General features: G+C 45.9%; 1 protein-coding gene across 1 annotated transcript in view; it reads left to right on the top strand.

Moving 5' to 3' along the window:
* Window positions 1-2,224: 2,224 nt before the first annotated feature.
* Window positions 2,225-15,974, top strand: part of GPATCH2L (G-patch domain containing 2 like) — a 64,218-nt gene continuing 50,468 nt past the window's right edge. Inside the window, exon 1 of the mRNA XM_048308522.1 lies at window positions 2,225-2,359. The gene's annotated coding sequence lies outside the window, so the exon portion shown is untranslated. The remainder of the gene's footprint in view (window positions 2,360-15,974) is intronic.

Below are 15,974 nucleotides of genomic sequence, written 5' to 3'. Positions count from 1 at the left end.
TGAAAGAGAGTCAGTGCTTGAGATACAAAGATCATCTGAATTTGATGCTTGGGAAATGGACAGCCTCCCAAAGAGGGAGAAACCAGTACATTAACTGAGATCCAAAACCCAGAAAGGGTGGACACAGGGGATGTGCCACATCAGTTCTTTTTAACATGGTGCACTGGTATGTAAAACCTGAACATATTTATCCTGTGACCTCTCATCCACCAGGGAACTGGAAAAATTGAGCAGATATATTGTGAGCTGGGGAAAGAGAGGATTGTCACCCACAGACCAGGCACTTTCTTTACCTGCTTTCAGTGCAGCGTGGTTTATGTACAGGTGTATTAATATACCTATTATGTATGAGAGAAGCAGAAAGAGTGACACCAGCAGCTGCTGCTGGTTTCAGTGGGATTTAGGAAGCCTAAAAGCCTGGCTGTAGATATATTTAACCGTACTCTGCTGTGTCCTTGCATCTCAGAGATTACCGTACATGTTTGCAGGCACACAGGCAATTATCTGCCTGCATTTCTCTGTGTGCTCATGTGTTGGTAGCATCTCCATGCACCCGAGTCTCTGCCTGGGGGTACAGTACAGTGCTGTAACCAGGAATGTCCTGGAGCTGAAGCTGCTGTAGTAATTACAGCAGATAAACTGCTCTGCTTGAGGGTTGCTGTCCACACCAGACTGCAAGGCAGGCAGCCTGGCTTTACCACTGAAGTCTATTCATTTTAATAAGAGGGACACCCTATGTTATTAAGAAGAGTGTTTATTACTGTCGCAGCACACTGACAGCAGCTTCCATCATCGTTAAAAGGCAGATGGGGGGGAGGAGGGTAGGGAGCAGTGTGCTCCTGTCTCAGAGAGTAAGACCCAGCTGGTGAGGAGGCTGGGGGCTTCAGGGCTTTCCCCTTGGCCCAAAAGGAAGTTTCCAGTGGAGAAGAAGCCTTCAGGGAGGATGGAGAGAGAAGTGTGGGGCCCTGTTCAGTCTAATCCTCAGGTTCCAGCCTAAATAAAGTCTGTTCTGTGTGAGAGAGAGTCTTATCTGCCTCATGCTGTGCAGGGACTGAGAGACTGCAGGCAGTGGTGGGGAAACTGAGGAGGGCAGCAGCACTGGCTACTTGCTGGGAGAGGAGGGTATAGGATATGAGTAGGATACTGATGTGGCTGCTTGGTCCAGGAGAAAGGTCTCAGCACCTTTGTGCTCTCATTTAGTGGTGGCACCGGCACTGAGCTGTATGGTTTGTACAGCCCTGTCTGGGCCCCTCACCTGGGACATGTGAGAGGACATCTTAGTGTACAAAAGCAGGCTCTGGCTTAGGGAATGGCAGACCTTCACCCATAGCTGTCTGGACACACTTCTCATTTTAGCAATTGTCTTATAAATGAGATATCTGACATAATGCTGGAATTTGTAGGTCTCAGGTAAGAGTAGGAGGAGTTGGTCAAGAGGTGGTGCTTATGCACAGAGTGAACAGCCAACATTACTAGATGGCTTTGTTGATGTTTTCACTGTGCAAATGAGACCTGAAGTTTAGAGGAGCCACTGGCAGTGCAGGACAGGGGACGTGGCACCAGTGTAAAAGGTCTGCACACTGCATTCCCACTCTGCCCCCAATGCTTTCACATTTCTGAGTACCTGAGACATGGTAGTTCCCAGATATAGATGTTTATGGAGCCAAATCTCTCCTGGTTACTGGGATTCCCCTTTCTTGTTTTCAGTCAGAAACAACTGCACCCAAAGCTGGAAAGGGACTTCATTACTCTGTTCCATGATGCACAAAGGAAAGTCATCAAAGTTTTTGGCTTTCAGATGGAGAGCTATAATTTCAGATACTACTTTGAAACGAAAGAAAGAAAATGTACTTAAAATTTCCCTGTCTTCCTCCCACCTGTTACCCTCTCCCTAATTTCTTCTCCAGTATATTCAAAACTACCCCCAGTTCTTCTCTCTGGGCTTCCTTCTCATTTCTACTCCTTCTGGCTTAAAATTCCTGACTTCTGTTCTCTGAAGATTAAGTAATAGAGGAGTTACAGCACTACTAGGGACATAAGCTCTCCCTTGCCACTTTCCCTCCTGAGGAGTACATGGTTGAGGGGAACAAGACAACCTGAGTAGTGACTGTCATAGGATGGAGTTGATGATCTTTCTGGTGCCCTTTGTCCACTGCAGCACCTGTCATAGCAGGAAGAACACATTCCCTTCTGTGCTCTGTATAAAAGTAAAAGGTCTCTACAGTCCCAAGAGGATCAGTTATGTCCCTGCAGAGGTGTGGTGGAGGACCATTCCTTGGTGGAAACTCCAGATGTCCTGTAACTTTATAATGGAAGCAGCTGACTGATGTACCAGTGATTTCATCCTACCAAGCAACAGGTGAGTGCGAGGGAGTAGATGGAAAAGATACATAGCAGGGCAGTCTGCAGGTGAGCAAGGGCTGGTGGGAAGCTTGGAGGAATATGCCAGTTAGAGAGAAGCCTGCATCCTGAGCCAATGGTGGGTGCTCTGATGTGCAAATCCTGCTGCAGCCGTGCTCAGAAGAGATGGGGAGGGGTCCTTGTTCTCTGTGACTTAGTGCCTTGCTCACTGTGGAAGCTTTTGCTGGTCAGATGCCTCTGATGGCTGGGGACAGGTCTGGCTGCTCCCCTGGCCCTTGCCCACCTCGTTGAGGCTCTCCAGCCATGTGTGACATTAAGGCTCCTCTAGGTCTCGGCAGGTTTCACAAGGTTGATTGGGACCGGCGCGTGTCACTCTCGGCCACTTCCTCATCACCATAACTCTGGGCTGAATAACAAGAGGCCGAGAATCTGCTAACGCAGGCCCCGGCAGAGTGCCCCATCACTCTCTTTTATTCGTACTGGAGATTTATGCTGCCTATCTCCCTTCCCTTTGTCCACCAGCCGGGCCCTATAAGTCATGTCCCTGGGCTGACAGGTCACGTGTCCCGTGCTGCTGCCCTGTCACAGTGACTGATGCCAGGGGGTGATTAAAAGAGAGGAGGGGTGAGAGGTCAGCAGCAGGCGGCATGATGCGAGCGGGGGGATGTAATTATCACCCCTGTGACATACTGCTGGGGGCTTTCATGGATCGTCACCCGGGCTGGAGGTGGGGGGGGCGGTGCTGGAGCAGGAAGGGGGAGTGGATGGACACAAGGCAGGAGTGGGCAGTCGGGTTATGGGAGGCAGGGGCTTTCTGGTTTTGAGAGAAACCAGAAAGTGTAAAGCCCTGGCTATTCCCCAAACTGAGACCTTGTGCCCTGTAGAAAGACAGGAAATTTGGAAAGCTGCTGGCATCAGGAAGCAGCCCTCTGTTTGGAGAGGCTTTTGGCCACTTAAATATGTTTTAAGTTCCCTCCGCTACTGCATCCCAACACTGAAAACACACCATAGACCAGAGTGCCTTCAGACATTTAAAAATCAGATGCATGAGTGCTCTTCTGGGTATGATTTGACAGAGAAACTGGCAGCCCCTGTAACCCGGTGCCTTGTGCTGGCACTGCTCATTTCCTTCTGCAACTCCCCTGTCTGGAGTCTTTTGTGGACAAGATGAGGCTTTCTGGGTGAATAGTCTCTCAGATACACCATGCAGTCTATAGCTTTGGATGTCCTCTTGGAGCCCCAAGGTAGAGATGGGATCTTCAGCAGAGCAAATAATGAGGAAAAAGTAGTTGAAGAGAGACTGAAAGGTAAATATCTCTATCCTGGAAAAGAGGAGTTTGGATGGAACAGGAGAACAACTATCATAAAGCTGTATAAATGAGAGAAATAATTTAGATTCTGACAATGGGAAGATTAAGAATGCTGGCTGGCACATAGGGGCTGGAGAGGCTAAGATAATGTTGAGAATTGTCTCAGCAGTGAGCATAGTTCTGAGTATGGTTAGACTCCAGCACTGCTGAGCTTTGGGGCAGGAAGTGAGAAGAGAGTTCACTGTTTCTGTCTCTAGTCTGACTTAGGTAATTCCAGGGTATTAAAATTTTGCTATTTTTTTTTTTTGTTCCTTGTTCCTTCGAAGGTTCCATTGCTTAAACTTGAATTTCTAGTTTGGTCTTGTAACTGGGAACCACTTCATCAAGGTGTTTCCTAAGCTAGGACTTAAATACTCTCAACCTCCAAGAGTACACATGAGACCACTTCCAGTTGCCATGGTTTCACTGGCTCACACTGTCTTGGTGAGCCATGGAATAGCATGGGTATCTCTCATTATAAGCCTGAAGTTTAGCATTAGGCTCTTGGACTGTGCCTGGGAAGATGGTGAAGAACATACAGTACTGTGCTGTCATGCTCTCAGAACTGAGAGATGCAGGAATGCCCCTGCAGACTAGGCAAGTGTGGTTCATCGAGGTCAATAGCCATCCTCTAAGAGGAGCTGTCATCTGTGAGTCACAGTAAGATTCATGAGACAGGCAAATGTGCCCCATCACTAAGATCTTCCCCTAAACTTTTGTAGTTGGATGATGGTGACGTGGACAGCTGTACCTGGTGCCATTTTGAGCCTTTGATTAGTGTTTTTGACAGTACAGGGAATGACATCTCTTCATACTCGGGGGTGAATATGTACATCAGTGCTGCTCTAGTTGTCTCTCAGAGGCAGAGATGGAACTTCTTTGTGAAATTTCATTGGCCAGAAATAACTTTCGTTTAGAGGAAAAATATCACTGATTAAGCATATCACTGATTAAGCTAGGGTAAATATTATTCATGCAGTCCGAATTAAAAGATAAGTGTATTCTAAACATTGTCTTTCTCACCAGCTCTGGACAGAATTACTGCCACACCTCATTGAAGCTCAGAACTTAATTTATCACTAAATTGCCCAAACTTAGAAAGAAACTCAGCAATATTTGCAGTAGGTAATCTTCAGGCTCCAAATTGCCAGGCATCCCTGCCTTTCATGCAGAGAAATGAACATTTCCTGCATTCCTTCAGACATATTCCTTCAGATTCTCAGCAGTATCATGGTGCACGTATAGTGTCTCTTCTCTCTGCTCTGTTTCGTCATAGCCATGATGGGAGTCATAGACAGGATTTAGCTAATGCCTCATATTATTATCATCATTCATGTGCTAGTGTGGCTCCACTGTAGGTTTTCAGACAGGTGTTTATTTCTGGAAGGGACTATGGTTATGGGTAGTCTCTGTCACTTTGCCAGAGTCTTGTCATTGTATTTGCAGATTCAGAGGAAATATAGAAGGAAGGAATGCTAAAAATTCATCTAATCCAGCCAAAATTTACTTACATGATTCCTTCCAAATGCTTCCCTAACTTGGTCTTTAAGAAAAATTATGCAAACTTTCTAAAAAAATTATTTCTAGACTTTACTACATATACAACTAAAAAGATATCTGAGCTCTCTAAATCTCCCTTGATGCAGTTTCAGGCTGCAATTTCTTCTGCTTTCCAAAGACCCTGCCTCTTTAAAGCAGCCTGCTATGGATTTGAGGATTGCCATCATGTCTCCTCCAGTCTTCTTTTTCTCTAGACTAAACAAACCTGGCTACAGCCTTTTCCCTGCAGACCATGTTTTCTAGATCTCTGATCATTCTTTCTTAACTTCCCTGTGGCCTTTTGGATTGTCTGCTTTTCTCCTTGAACTTCAGTGCCCAGTGAGGAACAAGGAAGGGCCAAGAATTCCAACAAAGATCTTAGTAACACTAAGGAGAGCACAAGGATTAGAGGAAAATATTATATTTTACTGGAAATCAGCTCAGAAGATATTGAAAATTAGAAGGGTGGGAGCTGGGAAGTGAAAAGGATGAACCTAACCAACATGGTGTCCACTGAGTTACCTCCTATTCAGTGATGCTGCAACAGAAGCCTTTTTTAGTGTGGCTTAAAGAAATCTTGTTGCTTAAAGTACTAGGGACTGAAACTGAATGGGCTTGGGAAATGAGAGACCAAGAGTGATAGAGTAGAAAGTTACTTGGGTTAAGAAAACCTGTGTGAGTACATCCAAGATCTTTTGGAACTCTTAACTCTAATAAAAAGTGGGATTCCTTGTGTTCCTTTTCTAAAACAGTTCTAGGTAGTGACATTGGCAGGAAATGTTAGATGAACTGAAAATTTTAAATCAAGGAGGAGTTCCAGATGTGAAATCTGAATATTTGTGTTGGAAACCTGGGTTGTAGTGCTGATCTAGGTTATTACATCATATGAAATAGAAAGACCTCTTCTACACCAAACAAATCACTTGTAATCTTGCACACTAAGTGCAAAATCCCTTTTTTCTTTAGTCTTCAAACTCAGATTCATTCCTCAAAAACATTTGGTGAATTTCAAACAGCAACTACACTTGAGAGAATTCAACTGCAACAAACAAGCCGTCAGTGGAGAAATGGGCTAAATTTGGCAAATAGAGTATTTGCTGGATATTGCTCGCTTAGGTTTACAGGGGACTGGAAAGGACATGCCAAAACAGCTGTTCCTAGTCTTTGCACAAAAGATGTTTCCTTGAAGAAGGCATTCAGAGTCTCTTATTCTAGAGCAGAAAAGACAAGTGAAGGAAAATTTACTGATGATGAGCTCTGGCAATAGTGGTGGGAGACAAAAGGATATGGTGGTTAACAGAGGGACTGGATGATGATAGGCAGGGAGAATGAGAGCAACAGATAGGAGTGGGAGACACCAAAGGGGTGGGAAGCATGGGGGAGGAGGTGAGGAAGTGAGCCAGGAGAAGACAGCGTGACTGTGTCTGATCTACACTGACGAGTACCAATGTTAACTGTCACCTCTCATCTCCAAACTAAATCACGCCTGGAATTGGAGGCAGCAAGGAGCTGATAGAGTCAGCCTTAGAGAGCCGACAAGTCAATCAGAGCGGAGATGCGTGGAGAGACACCAGCTTTATAGGGCTCAGTGCCTTCATTCATCGCAGGATTTACACCTGTCAGGCTCCCGCGGGGGGAGTGTGCTGGGACTCACTTTGGCACCACTTAAAATGGGACAACAGACACATTACTGCAATCACCCTCTGCTTTCCTGTCCTCTGGAAGGTGTGTTTTATATTACAGGGAGCTTAGCTGCCTTTGTGAGTTGAATTTGAAGCTGAACACACCTCTTGCTATGCGGGAAAGGACTGCTTGCATTTCAGCAGCTGGAGGGCTATTCCCCATGCAAACCTGCAATGCCCCAGACCAAAGAGGGAAGGAGGGCTTTGCAGGGCAGGAGGAGATGATGGGGTAACTGTTCACTAACCAAAATGCTTCAGGAACTATGTAGGCTGTGCAAACCTCATTACCTGAGTCTGACATGATATCTATTAGAAGAGGTCAACAGAGGCCAGAACAAGAGATCAGCCTTCTTGTCTTCTTCCCAGCTCTTCTCAAATACCTGCAGTGCTCCATAAAGACTCTCCTCTCCTTTCAAAAGAGTGCCCAGATCAGAACTCTTCCCTGCTGGCTAAATCCCGGGTACCAAAGCTTGTGATACAGGCTTTGAGCTGCCTGATCTCTTAATCCAGCTGTGTGTATTCATTTGAAACTGAAAGCAGCTCCTTTTTGTCGTCTGCTTCTCAGCATTAACTTCTCTTTGATGTAATTCTTGCTTCCGATGCTCTCTCCCTTCATGGGGAAGATTAGTGTGAAATTGGCCTGCTTCTCCAGAGACTGCAGTGTTAAGCCTTCAACACTTGGTCCTTATTGGAAATCCTTAACCCACATCGAGAAGAGGGGGAGGGAAGGAAAGTGTAAGAGTTCCAGATTTGACTCTGCCAGAGCTCTGATGCCTCCTTTCCCTTCAATGTTTTGAGAGTGGGGAGCATGGATTTTGAAGGACGTAGGGATATTCTCTGAGTGATCCATGTATTTTAAAGCAGGGACTAAGATGCCAGCCTAGCTGCTAGGGATATACCCTCTCATGTTCAGAAGTGCGGATGGCAATGCGGGGGTAATCAGAGGGAACTGTGAGCATGCAAACAGTATGCCCAGGCTGGTCAGAGTGACACGTTTTGGGAGTTAAGCCACAAAATTGTTGCTAATCTGCTTTGAGGAAGTACACTTGGAGATGGATTTCCTATGCCCATGGGGTGGGGATGCAGTGCAAGAGAGCGAATTTCTCTCTTCTTGGACAGATGTCGCTGCAGGGTTGCCTTAGACTTCATCTGAAGTTTTTTCCTCATGAGAAGATTGATGGGCTCAGTGGGGAGAGACTTCAGTGAGCTCCAGTACTGCATTTCCTGAGTATCTATACCTTAGACAAGTTGCTTGTGAGGGTTTCCCTTTTCCACAGTGACAGGACAACATTTCTTGCTCTCCCTTTCACTCTGCTTCTTGCTCCTGCCTCCCCCCATATGTCTGCTCTCTGCTTTTCTTTCATCATCCCACCATTACATGAACTTCTACTTTATTTCACCAACCACTTCCATCAGCCCTTGGACCTGTGCCTGCTCCTTCCTCCTTCATCAGTCTCTTCTGCACCCACTGTTCCTCCTAGTGGCTCTTCTCTACTCCCCACACTCTCAGGTCCTGACTTTTGCTGCATTCCAGCTCCACTATCCCCTCCTGCTTGGTCCTGCTCCATTGCCCTCCCCATGAACACATGGTGCCATTATCTAAGGAAGGGCCTTGAGCACCCCCTTGGTTTAGCCTTGTGCTTCCTCTTGCTTGGTCACCCCCCTCCCCTACCCAGGTCTGCAAATCACTCCTTCCCATGTCAGCCAGCAAATTGGTTTATCCTCCCCCCATCCCAGCTTTCATTACCTTGCCGAAATGAAGCGATATCTCCTCGGCGGAGGCTTCCCGTTGCTGCAGCCAGTACCCAAATCATGAGAGCTGGCATAATAAATGAAGACAAAGTGCCAGCGGCCCGGGCCATCTCTCCCACTGCGCCACTAGCCGCTGCCAGCTTCATTATTCGCTTAAGTTGCCGGAGAAAATTACTTAACCCTGACCCGTGTATTAGGGCCCTGTATTAATGCTGCGACAGGCATCTCTTACAGCAAAGAACAATTTATTAGAGCCGAAACAGGCTGCTTTTCTCTGTCATTTTTCCAATCTGAGCTTTGAACACACATCATTAAACTTGTCTGACTCTCTCCCCTTCTCCATCATTCCTTTTTTATTTTTTTAAACAGAAAGTGCTGTAGAGAATAGAGATTGTTCTGAACTCGTTGAGTGCCTCAGACTTTGCCCCCTCCTTTCTCCCCTTATGCTCTTTCCTCCAAACGCAGTCCATGCCTCCATCTCTCTCTGTCTAATTCACCCTTACTCTTCTCCCTTTGTAATCACATATCTGTTTTTCAAACTCTTCTTCCTGAAATTCTCTCACATTCTCTGCTTGCTTATCTGTCCCTCTTTGTATGGTTGTCTTTCTTTCACTCCATAACTTTGGCTAATCTCATTTCTTTCTCTGGGGCAAACTGGAAGAAATATGCTGGAAAGTGCATGTTCCCAATGTCAGAATAGGGTCTGTCCCACTTTGCCCTGCTCTGGGATTTCCTGGGATAGCAGAGATCATCAGAGCATGGAGTTTCCCTATGAACTCATTTTCAGTACTACCGCCCTCATCGCCTTCTCTCCAAGGACTCACCTAACCACTGTTGGGGCTTCTACATCACCCAGCAGTCCCCAAGCAGTGTGAGCGCCAGGAAGGGTTTCAGAGGACTAGCTGTGTGGGAGGCAGGGAGCTTTCTTCTTACTTGCTGAAATATTTCCAAATGCTTTGGTGGCATTCAGTTATACTCTCTTCTTTAAAGCTGACTCTAGTCACTGAATTGACAGTGCACAGCTTTCAGTTGGGATGGATTTAGCTGGAGGCTAACCATGCAATCTCTCCCCTTCTCTATTTTCTGATGGGCTACAGAGGGAGAGAGACAGACAGAGAGACAGAGACGGAGGGATGAGAAGCAGCCATACAAGCTCTTCCTCAGACCTCGCTGCTGAAGCCTTGCAAAGATGGTGACAGAATACTGTCTAAGGAAGAAAACAGTCAGTAGCAGATGGTTTTTCAAATACCTGATCATTCTTTGTTTGAGATGCAAGGCCTAGGCTTACCCACTTGAATGAAACCTGGGCAATGTGAGTGCAGAATGATAGCTCAGACTGGGTATCCAAAGCCGGAGGCTACCAATTTATAGCAATCTCAATGGAGCCTCAGCTGTTTAAGGCTTGGTAAGGGGGCATTTCGGTTCAACTGCCAGGACTGAGTGCTTAGCCCCTGGGTCAGACTGCCTATTCTACTGTTGTAGTTTGTCTCCAGAAACCCTCTGGCCAGAGGTCAGATTAGCTGAGGGGCTGGCATGAAGACTATGTTGGCCTTATTATCAATTTTACCAGTCCAGAGCTACCTCTTAATAAAGAGGAAGATTCTGTATGAATTAGTTGACTGGTGATACTAGAAATTTTAGGCTAAGCCTTCAACATCATTAGAAGAAGACAACATGAGTAACCCAGAATTTCAACGCACAAGCTATATATGACAAATGTTCTTCTCCATTTCCATTTTACCAGTGATTTGCACAAGAAAACAGCAAGAAATGTACACTTTGTTAAAAAAGGCTAAATATACAGACTTTCATAAATGATTCTGGCTTCAAATATTTCTAACTCTGGTTCTGAACCTACTCTTAGCTGTTTGTTAATGATTTGCTCATTGACAACAATTTTCTCACGGGAATAAGTGCATGAAGAGAATTTGCTAAGGACCGAATGGATCTTGGTGACCACCATGCCCTCCAGCTAACTTTCTATGTGACCATATATTCCTGGACATGTCCTCTATTTGTCAGCAATGAAACTTGATGCTAAACAGGAGGCCTTGCCGTATGTGGAGGGTCTGCTTCTCTCTGCTTCTGTCTGGATTGCCCTGAGGAGCTGGAGATTACTAGAACTCAACACATGGTCATGCATAGAAGGGATTAAGCTAAGTAGGGGTAGGAGATCTACCTGGTTTGGGAGTTGGGAGAGATTATTTGTGCTACTGTATGCAGAACTTTATACACTGTGACAGTGAGCACTTCTGTCTGCCTTCACGGTCTCTTGTATGATCTAAGTGAGAAATATTTCTGGTTTTACATCAATTTATTGCGAGTCTTATGCTGGATTGAGTTTCCTGCAGCCTATAGAGGGGGACAATCTGCCCCTCATCTTGAACCTAGAGGAATGGCTTTTGTCAAAGGAAGAGGACAGTTCAGACCCCATAGTTTTTTTCAATCTGCAGCTGCTCAGTTGACACTTTGAATTCTCTGTTGCAGATTTTCTCTCCAATATGGACCTTGCCAAAGACCCCTTTGTCATCTCAAAACCGGATTTTTGACAGTCTCAAGTACGTTATCAGCAATAGACTAACAATCAAAAAAATCATACTAACTAAAGCATTAACTAGTATTAGCTATGGGAGTAATAGGTTATGTTACTCTAATTTAGCAGAAACATTATTATCTTCCTGTCCACTCAAAATTTGTCCGGAATACCAAAGTTCTATATTCAAAAATGAATGAAAATTAAAGTGATGGGTTTTTTCATAGAATCGTTCACATGCAAGGTAGGAGTTCACCTTTTTATCCTAGTCTCATCCCCTAGTGTTTATGTGGGGGCTGGATGAATTTTCAAGGCTGCTTACCTTCACAAAGAGGGAGAAAGTTATTTCTAGCAATGTCAGGAATCAAGGGGATTCTGTAGCTATTTGTCAGGGGAGTGATTGTGAGCTGAAGGACAGCAAATTCATGAAGACATAAACATGGTACATGAGATGGCTTGGGGGCTGGTGGGCTGTACCACAGCAGTGATACCTCTAAAATAGAGGAAATATCTCAGGAGACACAGAAGAGTGGTGCAAAAGCTGGATCACAGTATGGTCTGGGGTAGTTTTCCTCCCCTTGTACACCATTTCTGTGAGTGATTCGGTCAGAGGTCTTAGTTTTTAGCCACCTGTTGAGGGATCAGCTAATGAGAGACTCTGAATAGCCGTGCATGACCTCCTCATCTAGCTGGGAGGGAGGCCAACGCTTGTGCATCTTCTTTAGCCATCAGGGAAAGGCATTTAAGACGAGCTGTCAGCTGGGCCTTTAGGAGCTGAACAGTTCCATTGGGCTTTTGTTTAGAGTGTGCAGGCTCTGCCACCACATAAAGCATCTCTTCAGCCACTAAAACTGCTGATCTGTGGAACTTCTCCATTGCTTTTTCCTCAGATGTGAGTATGGGGTCACTGGGGCTGACATGGAGAAGAGGGGTGGAGGAGATGGCAGGGAGGGCGAAAGGGGGTGGTTGGTTGGTGCAGCTGCCCTTCTGCTGGGAGTCCCTCCCGAATTCCCTGCCACTCTCCTGCTTAGCCTGATAGCTTCTCCAAGTTCTCTAATCACCTTCTTGCTGTAATGAGCCTCTCATCTCACTGATGGAAATCAGGGTATTTGGTTATGAAAGGGACACTGTTAATAACACGATCTCTCTCTTCCCCACTCCATCCCCCACTCCCCCCATCAGCCCCCCTTCCAGTTCTCCACACAATTCTCTCAATTAACGATAGGCAGAAATTAATTTTTCCCCTGGACTGAAACAATTGCTTGGCGGAGGATTGCCAGCTCGGCTCCAGATAGGGACCTTTCCCAGCAGAGCCCAGAGAAAGGAGAAGAGACCGAGGCGATAAGCAGGGCCCTATCAGCAGCCACAGGACACAGTAATACAAATGTTATCCTTAGAAATGTATTTAAAGAGGATATGTTTATAATTCGAAGGGGATTGTCAGGACTGCTCCCCTCCCCCTCCCCACAGATCCATGCTGTTGCGTTCTTCCTTACCACAAAGCGCTCTCAACCCTCCAAAAGGCTTGGCAATGTCAGCACCCCAGGCTCCCCCAGCCACAGTATGAGGTAGGAGAAGGGGGTGCCTGGGTGCAGTGCTGGGAATGGCTGTCGAAGGCCACAGCATGCAGCAGGCAAAAGCCAGGAAAGACAGCAAACAGGATCTTCTCGAGGGGCAGGGGCATGCAGCAGTTCTCCTTGGGTTTTGAGCAACAAGAGGCAAGGAGTCAACAAATACAAATACACTGTGCTAAAAAAAAGCAGTGGTAGAGGAATGAACAAGTACATGGAGATAAGGTAGTCGAGTCCTATCTCCCTATGTACTTAACCTCTCCCTGCCCTCGAGACCAGCTGCAGGCTGGTCTGGAGGGCAGGGAGAGGTTAAGTACAGCCTGGGCCAGGGATCTAGTTGCTGTTGCACATGACTCAGAAAATGCTGTCTTCTTGGCTGCTTTCTAAAGCTACACATTGATGAATCCCATATGTAAAATAGCTCCATGTTTTAAAAAAGCCATCTGACCCAGCCCAACCTACAGATGCCAGCCAACAAGTGTGCTCCTGGGTGAAACACCCAGCCCAGTTCACACACCCATCGAGCAGAGCACCTTCTCCTTCCCCTCAAATAAGGAATGACAATGCACTCAATAAGCCCTTCTGGCAACCCTTGCCTGCCCACTTCATGCAGACTTGTGGCACGCCCTGCAGCTCTATATAAGACCTGCTGCTCTTTGTACCAGTTGATCTCACTGCAATGAACAGGCAGATTATAGCAAGACTCAAGGTCAACAGGAGAGGAACGAACAAGAGAGGCCATAGAGTACTTTCAGGAAGCGAAACCTGGAATCATTATAACTGCAAAAGACATAATTCCAGCCTCCTCAAGGCTTTACCTGTCCTTGTAGGTGATCCCCACACCTGGCTGTGCTGGGTTGCTTTGTGGCCTATAGGTTTTGACACACTGCTTGTTCTTGCTGAGGGCAAGCTAGCACTCAGTTCCTGCCCAACCACATTAACATCCACAGTGCTCCAGCCCTCACCAACATCACTGGTACCACTGCCTGCTCTCTGCTGCCATGGCAAATGTACTTCTTTTCTGAACATCAAAGCATCCTCAGAGGATTTAGTCAGGTCCCTGCGGCTGGCTGGTAGACTGCTATGTGCCCCTCTGGGTGTCTCTGAGGTCACTGTTTTTACACCAGCAATAACAGGTAGACAGGCACTCCAGTAAGAACCCAGATCATTCCAGTCCTACAGAAGTCCTTCATCAACTGGCAAATGAAGCAAAATTATAAAATAAAACATGCTAGATAAGAGATGAGTAGCTTCATGACCAGATTTTCTGTTGCATGATTAAGGGGAATCCTGTAATTTATTTAGTGGTCCTTCTTCCTGCCTTGCTTGCCCTCTGTTTCTCTTTTTATTTAGTTCTTGCTTTCAAGTTACAGCATTAACATCCTTCTTGCTGTCCTTTCAATGGAAGAATCCAAGTAAAGCTGATTTCATTTTATTAATTTCTTTCTGGGGGAACTCTGCATCTGTGACACCTTGTCTCTCGCCTGTCACAGTAATAATCACGTTTGTTTTATGTTGCCTCACACCTATATTTAGTGTACTCTTCACAGCAATCAGGAGTTTGACTTGGCCGTATCAGCAGGAGTGGCACCTTGTCACAAGTCCCAACACTGTCTCCTGCACATGGTAATTGCTCAGACAACTGCTAGCAGTGATGGAGTCCCCATGAATCCTCACTGAGGTAGGATCTGCGTTGCTATTCAGTGCTCAGCATACTATACTGGAAGGAGGGTTCATACACACCAGGTCCCACAAACCTTCTGGCTCCCCTCACTTCAGCTCACTCTGTCTTCACCATGCAGACTTTGTCCATCCAGTGCCACATGTGTGAAGGCAGGCACCAGTCCCAGAAGGTCTAGAGCATCTACTGGGGCAGAAAGGGTGGAGGAGGATTTGGTAGACCCTACTGGCCTTCCAGTACTGCGGAGCAGTGTTAGACCAGAGAAGATATGATTCAGTGAGTCTGAAGAAAAGATACATGTTTTAAAATACAAAACCAATTTGTTGCTGTACAGTGTGAAAGCCTCTTTCTTTTGCCGGGTGCAAGCAGACTCTTTTGGCATCATGTAGAGGTGCTGTGGGAAAACAGTAAAACCTAAAATCCAGACCACATTTAATGGGACTAGGCTGACTCACTGCAAGATTAAAATACACCTTTTACAGACAAGCCAGCCCCACTTTCTGTATTACTTCATGTTCATAGCTAGAAAGTTCTTTCAGACATCCCTGTGTAGTGTATGAGGGACACTGGAAATTAAGCGCAGGCCTGTCACAGGATGTTGAAATACAGGTCATCCCTAATCATTGGGATGATCAGGAATCCTTAAAGTCCACATTAAATGGATACCAAAGATGCTGGCAGCAGATTACATAAATGTAGGCCTGAGTTTCACTGTACCCTCAAAGACACTTGGGAACCAGAGCATATTAGGGAAACACCACCTGATGCTTGTAGACCAGTAACCAGAAATAAACTGACCCTGTCTCTCCAACAGCTTCTGGCAAGAGTCCTGATGTTGGGCCAAAAGCAAGAGCTTTGACTGTAGAGAAAAAGTATTTACTGCCATGATCTGTAAAAGAATGCAGACTAGATATTTACCCTGCAAATGACACCAAAAAGGTGAAAATATCAGATTTCTTTTGGTTTTTTTTCTTCTGTCTCTCTCCACTCCTGCCCTGACTCCCTCAGCAGCTTGGTTTCTCCACCCATTCCTAGTGCTGCCAAACAACTGCCTCAGATCGGCACACGGTGATATTGGTGGTGTTGGGGTAACCTCTGTCACAGGAGCATGTGGTGTCTCATTTTTCCAGGCCCATGGTAGTCACTAATTTGGACTGTTACTGGCTTCTTTGGCAACACCCATGGAATGACATGGGAATGTGAAGCTAGGATAGGACCTACTCTGTAAGGGAAGGACACAGAGCTGTCTCTGCAATTGACTGATTTGCTTGAGCTTCTGCATTGAAGTTCCTGGGTTCTCCATGTGTTATTTGCTCCCTTCCCTCAGCATTTCTCACTATTGCCAAACTGATAATCCTCAGTGAGGTTGTGGAGCCACCTATCCTGGTGATAGTAGAATTCTTCCCTTTTTCCATCATATTTGGTAGTACTAAAATATTCTTAATTGATAGTGGCATGCCCAGTTACTCAAAAAGGGCTACCATGAAAGCTATCACTAGATCAGTT

Source organism: Corvus hawaiiensis, chromosome 6, assembly GCF_020740725.1.
Source record: "Corvus hawaiiensis isolate bCorHaw1 chromosome 6, bCorHaw1.pri.cur, whole genome shotgun sequence".
NCBI classification, from domain to species: Eukaryota; Metazoa; Chordata; class Aves; order Passeriformes; family Corvidae; genus Corvus; species Corvus hawaiiensis.
Note: the sequence above shows the minus strand (reverse complement) of the source record. Positions and strands in the feature narration are given on the sequence as shown.